This window comes from Capsicum annuum, chromosome 10 (genome assembly GCF_002878395.1).
Source record: "Capsicum annuum cultivar UCD-10X-F1 chromosome 10, UCD10Xv1.1, whole genome shotgun sequence".
Lineage (NCBI taxonomy): Eukaryota > Viridiplantae > Streptophyta > Magnoliopsida > Solanales > Solanaceae > Capsicum > Capsicum annuum.
Genome location: NC_061120.1, coordinates 9,587,044 through 9,607,157, shown reverse-complemented (window position 1 = coordinate 9,607,157; position 20,114 = coordinate 9,587,044). Strand labels below are relative to the sequence as shown.

At 34.0% G+C, this 20,114-nt stretch overlaps 1 pseudogene; it reads left to right on the top strand.

Annotated features, from left to right (window-relative positions):
- The first annotated feature begins 4,182 nt into the window (after positions 1-4,182).
- On the top strand, positions 4,183-9,337 carry LOC107845547 (annotated as a pseudogene).
- The last annotated feature ends 10,777 nt before the right edge of the window (positions 9,338-20,114 follow it).

The window sequence follows — 20,114 nt, the reverse complement described above, 5'->3', positions numbered from 1 at the left end:
ACATAGCATAATAATGTATGTCAGACTTCCTGAGTGGAGGGCATGCAGTTGTTGGCAATGATAAGTTTTCATGTAATTTGCCAAAGCAAAATTTAGAAACTCATGTTACATCACAGTCAATACTATTTCATATCCATTATCAGCGACCAAAAAAACAATTTTTCCCACTAAATTAGATTAAACTTAAAAAAGATTCAATCACTACAATGCTAAAAGAGAAAAAAATATTGTACAAACTAAGCAGGAGCAAAAAAAAAAAAAAAGCTTCCGAGCTCAGGTAACAACGTGTTTTTTCGTAGTTTCTTGGCCTTTATCACAACATCACCAAATATGATGTCGATGGATAGATCAACAAAACTTATGATAACCTGTGAGATAAGTATTGCAAGCAATCACTAATCTTGTAACATGTATTAAGACAAAATCACTAAGGAGAAAAGGTGTTGTAAGAACTAGGGGTGTACAGACCAAATCGTCAAGTCAAATCGAACCGACGAACCAAACCAAACCGAAAAAAAAAATGACTTATGGTTTGGTTTGATTGGTTTGGCGTTAGAAAAAAAATCCCACCATTCTTGCTTTGGTGTTAACCACCAAAAAGTCAAACCGAACCCGAATCAAACCGACATAATATATATATATATATATATATATATATATATATATATAGAATATTCAAACTTTTTTATACATAAAATATTAATTATAATCTACTTTTTAAATACTTTTCCAACTAGTTTTAGTAATTTTCAATAATTTGAAAGTAGATGTAGATATATTAAGGGGATAAGTATGCTATTTCTGAATTTTGGCCTATGTACATTTAGATTTGGGCCTTTAAGTTGTAATATTTATCCATTAATTGTTAATTAAATGATCGAAAACCCAACATAAACTTAAAACCTAAACTTTTCACTCTTCATCTCACTTTTTAGTTTCAAGAGAGTTTTTTGTTCCTCATTTTTTCATAATTATGGTTTTTCATTAACACATGAGTGAAAACATATTTGATCTAGTTTTCGATCACAATATAATTATAAAGACTAAAGATTATAAAAAAAAAAATGGAAAAAATCGAAAAAACCAAAAAACCGACTAAAACCTAAACTGAAAAAATTAATTTTATGTTGGTTTGATTTGGTTTATAGTTTTAATAAACTGACATGATTGATTTGTTTTTTTTTTTTTTTTGATAAAAAACGAACCAACCCAACCTATGTACACCCCTAGTAAAACAATGAAGCATATTTAGTGGATACCTGAATTTAGGAAAAAGCTTATGCCATGAAAAAAATCTAATAAAATTCTGAAAATAAGGAAAATAATTAAATGATTATTGTTAAATAGAGTTTTAATTGATTTGAAGTTCTAAACATAAGGAAAATAATTATAGGACTACTCGTCTACTCCTAATATAAACCTATTTTTGTGGGTCAAAATGTCGTACCATTTTTTTGTCAGGAAAAGCCAACCAAACCTATTTTATATGGAAAAGGATTTATTGCAAAAGTTTTTCCTTAAAAACCTACCATATGATTTTGTAATATATAAATTTTGGTTCTTATTTTTTTTTTCTTTTCATAAAATAGGGTTTTCCCTAAAAAGTTGCTATCGAAAAATTTTACACATTGCATTTAATTTCTTTTTGGTATGAGATTCTTCCTTATTTCTTTTTTTCTTCTATGTTTTAAATATTTGAATAATAATTTAATGATAATTATTTTTAAAAAATAGTAAAAAGACGATTTTATCGAGTATTCTAATGAAAGGCAAAAAGTTCAAATCACAAGGGTTTCACACTTTTAATATATTATAGATATTAAAAGTGTGAAGGACCTTAGAAATGTTGTTTGAACTTTTTGTCCTTAATTAAAAGTCTTTGTTTTAGATAAAATCATCCTTTTACTATTTTTTCTAATATTTGAGAGTTAAAAATTAATTAAATATATTTATGGTAAAACTTTTCCTTATTAGAAGCCATCAAAATTTTAATATTTTTTCCTATTTTAAGAGTTAAAAATTAATTAAATATATTTATGGTAAAACCTTTTTTTATTAGAAGTCATTAAAATTAATGATAGCTGATATTTTTTTCATAAGTTTAAGAGTTCTAAATCAACAGAATTTGATTTTAAGAAGATTTGAAAAATTTAGAAATAAATATAAAACTATTAGAATAAGAAATATTAAGAAGTACCAGATTTTTAAAAGTTTTAAGTACGTAATAAGAATGTATATGATTTTGTAATGATTTAAATTTAAAAATAAGAATTTTTTTTAAATATATATATATAAAAAAATCGTAACAAAAATATGATTCAAATTGACGCATGTCTCTTAACCTATGACAATAGGGGAAAGAAGTACTTATGACAAGTGCAAAAGTAATGATCCATAAGCACTTGAAATTTCTGGTGTTAAAACATAAATGTATATATGTTTATATTTACATTGTTATATTAAAATGAGAAAGATTTTTTAAAAGTAATTTGAACTTTTACACTGTATTAAAAATCTTTGTGATAGGTAAAATCATTTAATTTTAAATAATTAAACGTTACACGTGTGATACACATGAGATTAAACTAGTATATACTAAAAATGCATGGAAAAAATTTGAAAAGAGGGTAAACAAATCTTGAATTGATACATTAAATTTTATATTGAAGATATACACATGTAGATATATTTCCGCATATATAGCTGCATATCTTCCTTTTAAAAATTTCATTCAATTTTCCTTTTTGTGAAATTCGCTTGATAATCATTTTACTTATTGTACTTATAATTTGAATCTTATAGCCTCATCTTTTCAAATGCATATTAATATATACTAATTTTCAAAGAATTTTACTTTGTTTCAAACATCTTATAAATTGATAAATGATTTTCATATTTAATACTAATTCTAAGTAAAATTTATATTCAATTAAAAATAATAATAAATTTTATCTTAAGAACAACATTTTTATGAACTGTTATTTTTTACTCATATAAATTTGATTAAAAAAGGAGAATGGGGCAGAGAAAATATAAACAATAAAATATTTTTAAATTATAAATAATATAATAAAAATATGAAACATATATTTTTTATAATTATATGATTACTTTTTCCATAAAGATTTGATTAGAGGTGGAAAAATTGGGGTTGGAGGGATGTGGGGTGGGGTGGGGTGGGGGGTGCAGAGGCATAAGTGTTCTAAAAAATAAATTGAGAGGTCGGGGTGGACGTAGGTGAGGGTTGAAAAAAAATTATTTTATTTTTACAATTCATTTAAAAATAACATGATAATTGAATTTTTTTAAGATAGTATAATTTAACAGGTTTGAATAAGATATTCAAATATGAAATATTAGAAATATTTATTTAATGTTATTCATGCATCGTGCTGGTACATATAGTAGTTTTAGTATTATAAATGAAACTAGTCAAAGAATCATATATCGTCAATAAAATTTCCAATATCATAATCAATGTGAATATTAAAACACATAACTTAAAGGCATAATACATGAATATGACTCCAAATTTGACACTAAATTATAATATTAGCCTTAAACTTTGATAGTGCACAAGTACACCCTTTAACTATATAAAATCTGAACAAAAAGACACTCCAATTTTGCAACTAAACGCGTGTACCTTACTTGCTCTGACGTGGATTACTAATCCACTCATATGGTGCCACCTAATAAAAAAAATACATTATAAGTATGACCTTTAACTTTGCTGGTGCACAAATAGGCCCTTTAACTATACAAAAACTGAATAAAAAAATTCTTCAATTCCAACTTGGACGCGCGTCGTTTTGTATGTACAACGCGCATTTTGCCACATAGAATCGGGGTGTTTATTTGTTCAAGTTTTGAATAGTTAAATGTCCTATTTATACAATATCAAAGTTTAAGTTCAATGTTATAATTTGATATCAAGTTTAGAATGATATGTATTATGTCTAACTTAAATGATACAAATGTTTAACTTGAATGTATAAATAGGTTCTTCCTTGAGATATTCTATCACTGTAAATAAATAAAGAAAAAAAATATAAAAACATTTTTATTTATCATATAAAATATCCCTCAAATATTGTAAACAGTGAGATAATTAATCCCCATAAAATAATAACTTATATAAAATAAAATTCTATAAAATAATTTTTTATTGTAGGCAGAATTATTTATCGCTTTAACTCAAACCAACGAGATGGCCATCGTCTCCATCTTTCATATACTCTAACCCATCCAAAACTGCAAATCCATAGAGTTGCATTTTGTGTTCATGGCAGCGTCAATTAATTTCAATCCATTCAACAATTGGTTCAACAAACCCTTAACACCATTTCAACCAATTAATCTCCTATGCCACTTTAATTCCCTAAAATGGGAACCCCATCAGCAGCATTCCCTTCCTTTTACTTCCATTTCAAATCCATTTTCAAGAAAGCCCAAAATATCTCCAGGTGGAACAATATTATTGGGAATGCGAGACCCGACCCGATCCGACTTTCGACATGCTCCAGAAGTTGAGCGGATTCTGAACGAGGACCCGATTTTCGAGGAGGAGAAGGACAACCGACGCAGGAGGAAATTGAGGAGAGTGACAAGTGGTTGGCTGAGTTTAGGGAAAGTCCAGTGATACAGTTCTTGGCTCAAGCTGAAGAGATTGCTGATAAAATCAATGAACTTGAGCTTAAAGAGAATTCTGCTCCTTATCGAAGTGAAGATAAGAAACTGTGGCCGGCAGGTATCCAAAAAGAACTAACTTCTCGTATTTATTTTTATTGTTTGTTTGTAGTATTTATTTGTAGTTCAATGAGGTCAAAGTAGTATAGAAGCAATGTTGGATGTTCACTAGAGTCTTTTTTATCCATCCCGATTAGTAAAGAAGGGCATGCACGACAACTGGGGAAGGGCCGGATCACAAGGGTCTATTGTACGGAAACCCAACCCATGACCACCTGATCACATGACAACAACTTTTCGAGTTAGTTACTCCTTCTGCTCGTTAGTGAAAACAATGTCCAGAATTCGTAGTGTTAGAGAATCCAATATTAGGCATTGGAATGAGAAAGGTAGTCTGAATTAGCTTAGGATTGAGACCCCATGTAGCTTAGGATTGTTAGTTGTGTAACTTGTTTATCATTAGTAATGGAAGAACATTGTCAAGTATGAGTTGAAACTTAATAGGCGATTGGCCAGAAGTTCCAAATATTTTTCACTTTATTTGGAATTTATGTATTTTGAGTTGAATATGGAGTTGCGTTTGGTTATACTTTTTGCAAAGAATATTTGGAATAATGCTAATGTGCTTAACTACAACTTTAAGAAGTGGTGAGTTGGAACACAAGTTATATAAGCTGTTTTTCCAAATTTGAAATTGAACTTCAGGTTTAGATTTGGACTTTTTATGGCCAAACACTGGTTTTTAAATAAAGTGAAAAAATATCGTGGGAAAGAAGTGAATAATTCTTATGGCCAAATCGGTTCATTTCATTAGTAATAAATTTTAATGCCACGTTTACGAATTTCAAAATTTTAATTCATTTAACAGTTCATGTTTGAAGTTTGATGTGATGTTTTGTTCCTCAAATTAGTTTAAGAAACTATTTTGATATTTATTTTAGCAATATAAAATTTATAATGGGACATGATATAATTTCTGTTTGACTATTGTGAAATTACCTTTACAAGTGACAGTCTTTTGTGTATCTAAAGGTAACATATATAACTTTTAAGTTATTTTTCTATGATATGGTAGAAGTAAATCTATTTGATAAGTCATAATTTTGAAAAAATTTGAGTTCCAGCAACAATAAATTTTTAAGATGATCATGGATGTGATTGTTGGGTATACCTCGGTAACTGTCGATGTTCATTCTATTTCAATAATTTCCCAACTGTGATAGATTTATGTGAAGGCAGTGCCAAATGTCATTGGATTGGATGGGAGACCAATGCCTAGAAAAGCCATAAAGACGAAAAAGGAATCAAATGATAAGTTTTGGGATTTTGCAAGACAGTTCTTTTTTGGGCTTTGGAGATTTCGTCAACGACCATACCCACCTGGAAAGCCCATTGATGCTGCCCAGGCTATTGGGTACAAAAAGCTTGAAAAGCGATATTATGATTGTAAGTTTGCTTACATTCATTCTACACTTAATATGCTCAATATTATGTTATTCTTCTAGTTACTAGCAAATATTGTGCTCATTTGTCCTGTACCTCTTGAACTGCTGAGGATTCTTGCTCCTTAAATTATGAGTTATGGGATATTTAGCAAGATTGCCGTGGTTGGAGATTCTTATCTTGTATTAGCTGCGGGCACTGCTTTTCTTGTGGACTTATTTAGTCATCTTGATGGCATTCTGTTCTTTTGATGATTGCAATTTTTGCGTAGTGTATATTGTTGTCTGCATTTCGATTTCTTTGGACAATAGACATCTGAAGAAACAATGTTCTTTCAATTTCTTTGGCAATTGATGAAGAAAACATGGAGTTACTTGTTAGTTTATCAAGCATTCTTGTTAACAAAGAGATTCTAATGGTAGCACTGTTAAGTCAGAAATCCCCCCTGGAAGAAGATCTCGGAGTGAAAAAATACATTCTCTCATTTGATCTGAGTGTATACAGTTGCAAAGAAAACGATACAAATCTACTGGCTGGCGAAGGAAAACTGAAACCTAAGAATTGTCGACATGTGCTTAGTGGAAAATTACTATGATGGCATCATTGTTTTCTTTGCAACATATCATTCAAAAGTTGTACAGCTTGTCTGATTTCTCTTAACTTTTTGCTCATATTTTTGAACGGGAGCTTTTGCTATTAGCTTGCATGTTAGTTCAGAGTCATTTGGTGCTATGTTGTTAGTTATGCTCTTAAATATTTGCTATTAGTTTATCATGATTTACATTAATGTTTAATTTGAAGCTAAATAGCTTGCACTTTGCTGATCTGGTGCTATGCTCGTTACAGCGAAATTGTCAGACATGTTGGTTTTGTTGTTTATCCTTATTTTCCAATTGCTGACTGTTGTTATAATGCTTGAGTTCCAGTTATTATGCGGAGCGGTGGGTGGTTCTACAAAGATCAATTAGGTCGTTCTAGGGGACCAATGGAATTAATACAACTTAAGACTGCTTGGGGTGCTGGAATCATTGATAAGCACACCTTCATTTGGGGTGAGAACATGGATGAATGGGCGCCCATCGGAATGGTATATGGTCTGGAAAAAGCAATTGCCACTTGGGAAGGTTTGTCTTTTCAAGTAATACACGTAACTTGTCAAGATTACTCTGCATATGCATTAGTTTTTCAACGATAAATTAATCAGAAAAGAGAGGTTCTAGAATCCCTGGCACTCTGAAGCACATGTTCATATAAATTTAGTCAGTAAATCATAAATTACTCCCCGCAAACATTTTAAAATTATTACGTGTTCGTCTTCAGATGCTTGTCACCATGCTATGTTACCTTTGTGCTTATTCTGCACTTGTAGATTTGGTTTTATTTCTCAGTCCATGGAGGTTGAGGTCCATGTTGTCATACGAATGATCCCTTGGATTTATTTGGCTGAAGTGCAGTTAGACTAGGTGCTGCTGCTACTTCTCTCCTTCATAAACTACAGAAAGGTATACCTCCTTGGGTTCCTCTCAGAGGACATGAGCCGAAGACATATAAGCAGATGCAAGAAGAAGCTTATGAAAGTAAAAGGCGTGATTTGGCTGTGCTAGAAGCAAATGGTGGTGTCTGGCCTGGTGGAAGGACTCCGAGTCATGCCTTGTTTCTTTGGGCTAGTGGCTCAGAGCTGACATCAATTTTGGAGGCTGACTACATGCCAAACAAATATATCCCAAAAGATCTCAGGTATATAGTATCATTTCATTTCGCAACATTTTTCTTTCTATTGTGGATGTCAGAAACTTATAACTCATCTCCATTTGTCAATACTGGTAAAGAATTTTGAGAATGTTTACTTTATTGGAAGAGTGGTATATATTCTGTTCGTCAACCATAAAATAAAGAATAAAACTGTAATGCACTTTCACATATGTAGATTTCTGTTTCTGGTTCATAATGGCACCACGTATCATTTCATTGAAAGTAGTACTGCGCTGGACTGAGCCATATTTTGACACTCGCAGACAATATTTTAGATTCCTTTAGCAAAACGATCACACCAGGCCGATGCATATGTTCTTACTAAGTTGGTGAATAAGTTATGTATGATCATTTGGTCTTGTATTCACCAGTTGACATTGTCATATGTTCTAGAACACTATCAATTTCTTCATATCACAGTTTTAATTTATGATTTAATTAAAGGTGAAAGAAAAGTCGCATTTAAAAAGAAGATTCTCAGTTGCATCAAGTACTTCCTTTCACAAATACTCCGAGCGAGGTTGATTCATAATCTGATAACGGAACTGGTCATTTACATGAAACAGGAAAGAATTAGAGAAGGTTATTCCTGGATTGAGGCCATGGGAAGTTCTAAGTGTTGAACAAGCCATGGATCAAATAACATATGGTGGTGAATGGTACCGTGAGCCTCTTGGGACCTTTACAACAGGTCCTCCATATATTGATGACTGGAACGGGGATGTCATGGTACGTGCTTGATCCCAACAAACAAAGTTTCTCTTTTTGTATGTTGGTTGCTGAATTTGACTTTTGCCTTTTGGTGATTCTTGTGTTGTGCGTTTCGGCAAGTTAGTGTCTATGCATTACTACTCTTTGTTGCTTTATGTCATGTGGGGGGATTCGTATGATCCGATCTCCTAATTTTAGATTAAAACTAGGCAAGGTTTGATGTACCTTAAGGTAAAGCTTTATCTCTATTTCACACAGGTTATTTTATGGTGCAACGCCTAAATTTAGGATTCTTTGTCATGCTAATATTGATCAGTAAGGTCACATATTGACAGTTTTTGCCTTGACATGCAGAGATTGTTTGAGCTAATCCATGACCTCAGCGTCCAGGTATACAACAAGCTGAACAGGACAGTTCCCGGTTTTGGTACAGTAATGGAGAAAGTTCAAATTGATTCAGCCGCCAGAGAAACCAGAAGGATGCAGAAGAGGGCTGCAGAGAAGAGGGCCGAGGAGGAACTTGCTTTGTTTGGCCCTGTTCCAAGTGATGATGAGTTACATTGCTGGTTCATCTTGACTACATTTTGAACTCAAAAAGATTCTGTAAGTCAAAATTCTGATGTCGACGCCTTATGGTCATTATCTGATGCAATTTAGGACCTGCTAGATTTCATATTTAACAGACTTCAATGAGTTGATAACCTTTCGGGTATGAGCACTTGATACATATTACATATAGGTTAGACACTTTTGGGATAAGTAATAATAGTAGTATTAGCACTTTTCAACAATTTACCATTCTCCAGAAACTGCAACATCCCTGCAATTCCCTCGTTTCCAATAATGGGGCAGAGATCTTTAAAAATCCAGCATTAAAACCATCAATACTTGGACTCTTAGCCATGGGTAGGTCCTTCAAAGCCTTTTCTACATCCATTCTAGTCACTGGCAGCAGCAAATCTTACTGTTGGAGCACCTCTGAGATAGGGATCATCTTTTGTTATACCAATATCTAAACAAGGCAATGTTGTTGTTGTCGTACCTAGTAAAGTCTGAAAGAACTGTAGGAATTCTTGTTGAACTTGCACAGGTTCTATTAATTTTCCCCCTTGCTCAGTATATATTGAGGATATGTTATTCCTTGTTTGACTTGCCTTCAATTGAGCAAAAAAGCATTTAGAGTTTCTATCACCATGCTTGATCCAGGTAGTTCTGGATTTCTGCTTCAGAACCCTATCATTCACTTTTTCCCATTTCTTCAGGACCTAGAGTATTAGCCTTCTCTTGAGTTATTAGCACTGGATTAAACAGGTCAGTTGTCATGTCCTCTTGAACATCATGTTGCTGGTCTCTTAGCACGTTCAGCCTCAATTCTATGGTAGAGAATTTTTTCTTCCACTGTCCAGCCTTTTGAGACAAGAACTGCGATTTCCTCCATAGTTTGTACATTGCATGTCCTTGTATTTGTATTCTCAATACATCCTTCACCATTTTAAAATTCTCCTATTGTAGCACCACATTTTGGAGTCCAAAAGGCCTTTTTAAGTTTAATGGATTTGTCTTGGTAATCAGTAGCACAGGTGAGTGATCAGAGCATCCAGGTGCTAGGTATTCTAGGTATTCTGCTTCAATATAATGGTACTGTTGAAACCGAGCGCTATTGCCAAAACCTAATCAATATGTGAGTATATTCTTGCATCTCCATCTTTTTTGTTACACCAAGTCATGTGTCTTCCCCTACTCAGAACTTGCCCCACCTCAATATCATCTATGCATCCCTGAAAATCTGCAATTTCTTAGGGAGTGACGTGATCTTCATTTTCTCTATCAGTTAATGATAACACAACATTTAAGTCCCCTAGAATTATCGGTGGGTCATTACATTTCCTATCCAAAGACTTCAGATGACTACACAAACTTAGTCTTTCTACAATAATATTAAATCCACAGACAAAGGTCACATTGCTCTTAAAATCAGTTTCAACATCTTCAACTCTGCAATGAACTAATTGTGCTACAGTATCCAATATAGTGACTTTAACTTTATTTCCCCTCAAGAAAAGCCATACTCTACCATTTACAGTAGTAGGAGAGTCTGTGAAAATAGCCCAGTCCTTACCAAAACTTTTCTTTATTCTATCAGCATTGTGAGTTTGTATTTTAGTTTCTAAACATCCCACAACATCCACGTTATTCCTTAGCAAGAAGTCTTTTAATTCCTTCTGCTTAAAGGACTTATTAAGCCCTCGAATGTTCCAAGCACTAAGCACTGATTCTCATTTAAAAGCTCCTAAATCAGGTGCTTAGCCCTATTTAGTGCTTTTCTTACCTCCCCTAGTGCATCATTCAACCAGAGGCAGATCTAGGATTTTAATCATGTGGGTTCCCGATAAAATAAATAATATACAAAAGAAGTTAAAAATGGTCGTTTCAAGGGGATTTGAACTAGGGTATAGAGTGTGAGGCACTTCTTCAAGTCTCTTTTGGACCACTGAGCCAACCAACAACTTTATTACTGGGTTCCTCACTTATTATTCTTATATGTTTAATAGATTTTTAATATAAATACAAGATATACAAAAATGCTCCCCACCCCTAATGCAGATCCGCCCCTGCATTCAACATTATATTTTACCCCTCCCCCCCCCCCCCCCCCCCCCCCCCTGCATTTACATCTTCCTTATTAGAACTGTGCATAATCATCTCATGATTCTTACCAGTAGTAGCGTGATTTCCCTTCCAAACCTACACATTCAGCTCAAACCCATCTGGTTTAGCATCTCGAGGTAGCCACATAGGTTTAAATCTCCTTCTTCTAGGTGCTTGATTCCTCTACAGCTCTAGTCTTTGCCCTGATTCCTTCTTCTCATTTTTGCACTCTTCTTGCCCATGGTCTAGCCGGCTTACAGTTCGGGCATGCTACAGGTCTCGATTCATATTCTACTACCTGAGTCAGAACTGACCCTTTTTCTTTAATATAAACCTTTGTTGGTAGGACCCGTGTCATATCACCTCTAGAAGAACTCTAGCAAAGGATATACGTTCTACCTCAGCTATTAAGTGATCAACACAAATTGGCTACCCAATTTTGCTTGCAATTCCACTTAAACTCTTCTCTGACCAATAATAAATCTTGGGAATGTAACCCATAGAGGAGCGATTCGCAACATTTCAAGTGTAAATTTGAAGTTCTTCTCCCAACTCCGCAAAGTCATAGATAATTTATTGTACGTACAAGGTCCATTCTACAGTATTTGAGACTTGTCATCAGCTGTAGAAAATAAGAATATGAAATACCCCTCATCGTGGAGATAGAACCTTGGTGCTTCAACATAGTTCCAATTCCAAACACTGGAGACAAATTTGAGCATATCCTTGAAGCTTGGAGTACCTCCCAATAAATGTTCATTTAGGCATTTACCCATTTTTCTCATTCAGTTTAACCTCCGTAGAGTTGATTTGACCTACTTTTCGACCCTTCTTCAGTACGGGAGGTATGTAAGAAATCTTCAGCCCATTTTGAATTTGGCAATTACCTTTAACCTGAGTTACTGTTGCAGTAGGATTCGCAACTTCACCCATTGGCGGCATAGCAAAGCTTAGTTTCCTTACCGCAGTGGAGCTTTTAGGTCCATCGTCTGGGTGATTCATCAAATTATCATTGTCAAGCATTGGTATCACTGTTTCAACGTTTTCCTTACCTGGTAACCATCTACTCAGTTTCAATGGAGCAAGTGTATGGGGTATGCCGGAATCAGGTGTAATCGTTCTTCCATGATGTTCTTTAGCAGTAGTCGTCGGAGGTATTGGCGGCGTCGGCGGTCCCACTGCTGTCTTACGTCGTCTTACCATCGTGTCTAGGTGCATAATGCACTTAAAGGAATTCGCAACTGAAAATTGTTAATCTACGAGCTATACTCGAAGAAGATGATAGCTAATTCAGGGATTAATCCTAGAATTGAAGCTAAAAAGAAATTATAGAGAGAATATAGAAGAGAGAAACTTGGGATATTATTCATGAATGAATGCTTACACCAGTGATGCTTGATTTTATATCTAACAATCCCACTTGACAGCTGTAACTAACTCTCTAACCAATTAACTACCCATGTGACTTGAGCTATAGTAATAACTGCAATGAACAATAAAAACAAAATTTTGAATTCTAATACAGTTTAACTACTTCTAACTAATTTGTTGATTCCAGCTGTGCTTCACTTCATTTTCAGTTCCCCAACTTGTATCAATACCCCTCCCTTAAAGAACATCCTCGTCCTCAAGGATTAAAGGAAGAAATCCTCAGCGGTAACTCGGAATTCCCATGTAGCTTGTGTTGAATCAATTCCAGTCCATTGCACCAAGACTTGCTTTACAGCTTTGTTTCCCCTTTTGACCAATCAATTATCTAACACCCTCTCTGGAATAGGGCAATAAGGACTAGAAAGATGTATGACAGGCAGATGAGTGAAACTCTGAGGTAAGGCATGACACCTCTTTAGTTGAGAGACATGGAAGGTAGGGTGAATGAGAACATCACTAGGCAGTAAGAGCTTATAAGCAACAGCTCCGATCTTGTCTTCAACCATATAGGGGCCATAATACTTGGCAACAAGTTTGTTAAAAGGCTTGGCAACCACTGAAACTTGTCTGTAAGGTTGCAATTTTCGATAAACCCAATCACCTACTTCAAAGGACCTATCTGATCTATGCTTGTTGGCAATGTCTTGCATTCTTTGTTGAGCCCTGATAATATGGAATTTTAGCAACTGAATAACAGTCTCTCTAGCCTCCAAACTTCTGTCTACCATCTCCACAACACTTTCACCCACTAAGTAAGGTAGATGAATGGGAGGTTTTTGACCATATAAAGCTTCATAGGGTGTGCATTTGATAGTGGTGTGATAGGTAGTATTGTACCACCACTCAGCCAGGGAGAGATGATTAGCCCATTCTCTTGGACAATCAGAGCAAAAACATCTCAAGTAAGTCTCTAAGGTTCTGTTGACCACCTCAGTTTGGCCATCAATCTGAGGGTAGTAAGCAGTAGATCTCTGAAGTTTACACCTTGCAAGGTGAATAATTCTTGCCAAAAAGCACTTAAGAAAACTAGATCTCTGTCACCAGTCATGGTAATAGGTAATCCATGTAGTTTAAAGATATTATCCATGAAGCATTTAGCAACTGACTGAGCGGTGTATGGGTGTTGCAGACCTAAGAAGTGACTGTATTTGGTGAGCCTGTCTATCACCACCAAGATGACATCTTTACCCTGGGATTTAGGCAGACCTTCAATGAAATATAAGCAAATATCAGTCCATACATCTTCATCTTCAGGAACAGGTAGAGGTTGCAAATACCCTGGAGAAGTAGCTGCATCATACTTATGTCTTTGACAAACATCACATTGATTGATGAACCTCCTCACATCTGCAATCAGTGTTTTCCAATAGAAGAGGGATTGTAACCTCCATATAGTAGCATCCATGCCCGAGTGTCCACCTTGTGGAGTACTATGCCACAAAGAAATAATGTCAGTTTCAACTGCTGATCATCACCTATAACTAACCTTCCTTTCCATCTAAGTTGGCCACCACACCAAGTGTAGGATTTAAAAGGTTGTGTCTGAACTTTCTGTATAATCACTTGTAATGCAGGATCCACTTCCCATTTCCCAAGATGCCTTAATCTTCATGTACAATTCATCATGTGGAGTGAGTAATGAGATGGCTAATAATTCAGCATCAGGCATTCTTGACAATGCATCAACAACACTATTCTCAGAGCCTTTTTTGTACTCAATACTAAAATCAAAAGCCTTTAGTTTGGATATACTAGCAATCTGGAAATCAGTGTGAATTGGTTGATCAAGCAGGTGTTTCAAGGCCTTTTGGTCAGTTCTTACTATAAAATGGTTGTGCAACAAGTAGTGTGACCATTTGGTAACTGCAAAAATGAGAGCAACCAGTTCTCTGTCATATACAGACACCGACATAGCTTGATGTTTAGGAGCTAAGGAATTGCTTATATAAGCAATAGGGTTTCCTTGTTGCATTAACACGGCTCCAATTCCTTTACCACTAACATTCGTCTCCACAATAAAAGGTAAGGAATAGTTAGGCAAGGCTAGCACTGGAGCAGAAACCAATGCCTGTTTTAGTTTACTAAAAGCCTCATAAGCTTGTTCAGACCAGTGGAACCCTTCCTTCTTCAACATATCATGAAGGGGTCTGCATATAATTCCAAAACCATGTATAAACCTCCTGTAGTAGCTTGTAAGTCCTAAGAATCCTCTTAATTGTTTGAGATTAGTAGGCATAGGCCAATTTTGAACAACTATAATCTTTCTAGGATCAGTTGAAACTCCTTCTGAATTGATGAAATGGCCTAAATACTCCACCTTAGTCACACTTAGACATCTTAGCATACTACCGATACTGTTTCATTAGTTCAAACACAACATGAACATGAACCTAGTGGTCAACCAATGATTTACTGTAGATTAAGATGTCATCAAAAAACACCAATACTGACTTTCTTAATAACGGTTTGAAAACTGCATTCACAAGTCCTTGAAAGGAAGATGGAGCATTGGTTAAACCAAAAGGCATAACCAAAAACTCATAATAGCTTTCATGAGTTTTGAAAGCCGTCTTATGAGTGTCTTCTTCAGCCATTCTCAACTGATGATACCTTGCTCTAAGACCAATCTTTGAGAATATAACAACACCCCCTAAGTCATCCAACAAGTCTTCAATCATGGGAATTGGGAATTTGTCTTTAATAGTTAACTGATTGAGACTTCTATAATCAACACAAAGTCTCCAAGACCTATCTTTTTTTCCCACCAACACCACAGGAGAAGCATATGGGCTAGAACTATGTTGAATAACCCCTTGATCCATCATCTCCTGTACCAATTTCTCAATAATATCCTTCTTAAATCCAGGATATCTTAAGGTCTCTTACTAACATGAATTGCTGATTCCATCAATGGAATTTTGTGATCAAATGCACCTCTATAAGGTGGTAAGGTGCTAGGCAGCTCAAAAATACAAGCAAATTGTTCCAATAAGGGTTTCAATTCTGGTAACAAGTTAGTACCTAGAGTGACTTGAATACTGCAACAATTTACTTCATTTACTGCTGGGTTGGTTACTGTCATCATGAACATTTGAGCTTCTTGGCCTTCTTGCTTGATTAGGGACTTAGCCTTAGCAGCTTTTATGTGTACTCCAGCTCCTCTTAACACATGCTTATTTCTTTGATGCCTGAATTCGATGGACTTATTTTGGAAGTCAAATAAGATTCTTCCCAATGTAGTTAACCACTGAACCCCTAATACAATGTCAACATTTCCTAGTGGTAAGATTAGGAAATCAGATGAAAATGTAGTGCCTTGTAAAAGCCAAGTGAGATCCTTACATACTGATGCAGTCTGAACTTTTCTGCCATCTGCTACACTAATAGACTGCTCATGAATAGGAGAAGCCTTACATTGCAATTTTGTGGCTACCTCTTGATCAATAAAGTTGTGTGCTTCCAAAGTCGGGAGGTCAAAAAATTATCCTGGTCCTATCGAACTAGTCACTTCATACTTGGCCTGAAGGAAGGAATGAATCAAAGGATAAGGTGTCAATTAAGACCTGCAAGGGTTTCTTTTCATGATACCCTGTGACCCTAAGTGTTTGATATCATGTCACTCCTGTAAGAGCTTGTAATGATATAACCATGAACTCATCTGCTTCACTAGTCACAATAGGGACTGATTCTTGTACTTCAGCTAACTCCATGTCCCCATCTTCTACTTCTTCTACCTCCACCATATACAACTGTTTATTACTTCTACAATTGTGCCCTTGAACATATTTCTCATCACAGAAAAAACAAAGGCCTTTTGCCCTCTTCTCATTCATTTCTGCCGTTGATATCCTTTTACCAGGAATTTTGCTATCTCGAATTTGCTTTTGTTCAAATGGTTGCTTATAAGTGTAATTGGATGCAAGGTCGTAAGAAGGTTTCTGGGTATACACAGGCTTAACCACTGCAGGAGTAGGTAATAATCCACTACTATTCTTAATAAGGTACCTTCAAACCCCATGACTGAGCTTGTGCTTCAAACACCTTTTCTTGTAGCCTAGCTACCTTATAAGTCCGCATCAGTGTTTTAGGACCTTGTATTCTAATAGCCTTATTTAGTGCTGGAGTTAAACCCCTTAGGAAGCAGTTGATAGCATTTTTGTTTGACAAGTTAACCTTAGTCAGAAGTTTATCAAATTCTGCCTGATACTCCCTTACACTACCAGTTTGTCTCAAGTTCTTTAGGCTTTCCATTGGATACTCAAATCCATCTCCAAACCTCTCATTTAAGGCTATGACATATTCAGTCCAAGTAAGATCCACTACAGAATTCCTGCACCTCATATATGCTCCATGCCAGGCTATGGCCTCATTATCAAAATGGATGGATACTACCTTAACCCTCTGCTCAAAAGGTACTTCATCCATGGAAAAAAACTGGTCGATTTTATATAACCAAGTCCTTAAATCTTGGCCTGAAAATCCAGGAAATTCAAGTCGAGAATACTTTGTAAAGTAATTACCATGTGAATTTGAGTTGTGATGACCTTCCTTGGGCCTTTCCTCTTGCTGCAGCTCCGTTGAACCAGCCCTTCCATTAGTGGATTCTGCTCAGTTTGGTTCTCTTCCTTTCCCTTTATGCGCCATTGATCCCAATGCTTCACGAATCTCTAACAATTCTTTATTAGTCTGTTGATTTTTTGCATTCATATTCAACATTCCTTCCATTAACTGCTGCAGCTGATCTTGAATTTGTGTCAGTTTATCATCCATTTCTTCCCCAGATTTATCTTGACCTTTACTTCTCACTATTATCTTTCCAAGAACCTACAAACTTTGATACCAATTGATGCACTAGGAATTCGCAACTGAAAATTGTTAATCTAGGAGCTATGCTCGAAGAAGATGATAGCTAATTCAGGGATTAATCCGAGAATTGAAGCTAAAAATAAATTATAGAGAGAACATAGAAGAGAGAAACTTGAGATATTATTCATGAACGAATGCTTACACCAGTGATGCTTGGTTTTATAGCTAACAATGCCACTTGACAGCTGTAACTTACTCTCTAACCGATTAAGTACCCATGTGACTTGAACTACAGTAATAACTGCAATGAACAGTAAAAACAAAATTTTGAATTCTTCTAACTACTTCTAACTAATTTGTTGATTCTAGCTGTGCTTCACTTCATTTTCAGTTCCCCAACTTGTATCAGTGCAAGTTAGCAAACGTTACTTAACCTACGACAAGAGCGTTTATTTGAAATAATGATTAATTGATAGAATCATGTTTCGGCCTTAAGCTTATTTGGCCAATTAGTGCAAGTAAAAACAAAGATAGATAGAAGAGAGTTTTTTCTCTTCATATAGCATTTGCCAACTGAAAGGTCAACACAATAAAAAAATTGCCTACAAATAGTTTATTATACTCTATCCCAAATTATCCATCCCAAATTTTCTAATTTAATGTCCCATTTTACTTGTCTTTCTTCATTAATCAAGAAGAGACAAAAAAAGTTTTTCATTTTTTACCCTTTGCATTAATTGTTTTTTCTTCAAATAAAAATGTAAACATCATTTAATAGGGGTACTATGGTAAACTAGGCATGTTATTAATTATTTTTCTTAATCAATGTGCATCTCAATTTGAGACGAGCAATTTGGGACGGTGGGAGTACAACACAACATTCAACAACCGCAGATTTGCAATATAATTACGTATTCGACAGAACTCAATAATTTAATTTTAGCACATCTTGTATTGTGTTAAAAATCCAATTAATATGAACAAGTAACAAATCTCAGATCCAAAAGTGTTAAGTCCTAGAGTTCAAAACTCAAAAACTATAAACTTAAAATCCTCGCTTGACCTTCAAAACCATCGATGCTTATAATCTAGTGGTTAAATATGTGTGAGTTCACATCTCACTAGTGCTAAGAGGCCAGGACATCATGTTGACAATGTGGAGTGCCCTTTAACTTTTGTGCTTTACACAACAACAGCAATTAGGTGCACTTTTGTGTAGAACCATCCAAGACTTCCAGGTACATATTTCCGTAGTTTACTATAAATTTGTTCAATCTAGCTAGGCCCTAGGCCCAGCTGAAACCCAAAAAAATTTAGGAAAAATTTTAAAAATAGCAACTATAGAGTCTTAATTATAAATTTTATAGCAATAGTTTCATAATTACGAAAAATAACAAATTGTATTTTGTATTTAAGTAAACTGTTGTTATACAAATACATATACAACAAGATTTATTGTCCTTGTTTTACTTAAATTAGTTGAGTTAAATAAGGAATAATTATCATCTAATTAAATTTCCATAAGTTACTCTTATTTATATTAGTAGATTCCTTTTCCAAATCAAAATCAAATATGAAAATTATTATTTCCATAATCTTCAAAATTTCAAAATATCATTCTCTTATATCTCTAGCTATTTATTTTTTTATTTTTTTTATTTTTTTTCTTTCCACTTTATTTTCTCTCTTCTACTTCTCCTCTTTTTTTTTTCCTTTTTCCTTTTTCCTTTTTTATTTATTTTTTCTTTTTTCGTTTTTTTTTCTTTTCTAATATTTTTTTCATTTTCTTCTTCTTTTTTTCATTTTTTTCGTTTTTATTTTTACACTTCTATTTCTAGTTTCTATTTCTCTTTCTTCTTCTTTTTCCTTTTTCATTTCTTTTTTTTTTTTGAATTTTTATTTTTTGTTTTTATGTTTTTTGTTTTTGTATTATTTTTTACTCTTCTATCTTTATCTTTTATTTTTAAAAGACAAATGTCTATATGATATATACATATTCAAAAAATATACAAAATAAATAGACATACATATCTTCATATGTATTTACGGTAAAAAATCAGGCATATATATATATATCTGCAGATGTATTTACAGAAATACATATCTGACTCATGTATATATAAACATATATGACGCAAAATCTCTATAATAAAATGACAATTATATACATATACATAAGGTAATAAAAAATACATGATAGATATCTTAAACGGTAAAATAAAACAAATAAGTACATATGTTACCCTCTAAAACGACATAGTATGTACAGTTCAAAGACAAATCCAACACCTTATAAAATACATATAGCTCTACATATGTATTTACAGAATACATACTTGATCCATATGTATATTCTTATTTTATACGAGTTACTTTTGTATTTCGCAAATACATATGAAGATATATAGTATAGTTATGTTTGTTACTGTTTAATATGAATATGATATGTATATCGTAAATACATATGTATGTTTTGTACCGTAAATACATATCCAAATCTGTATGGCTATGTATTTTATATGTTTTTTGAATATGTGTGTGATATACATATTTGTCTTTTCAAAATAAAAGTTAGAGATAGAAAAGTAAAAAAGGAAAAAAAAAAAAAAAAAAAAAAAAAAAAAAAAAAAAAA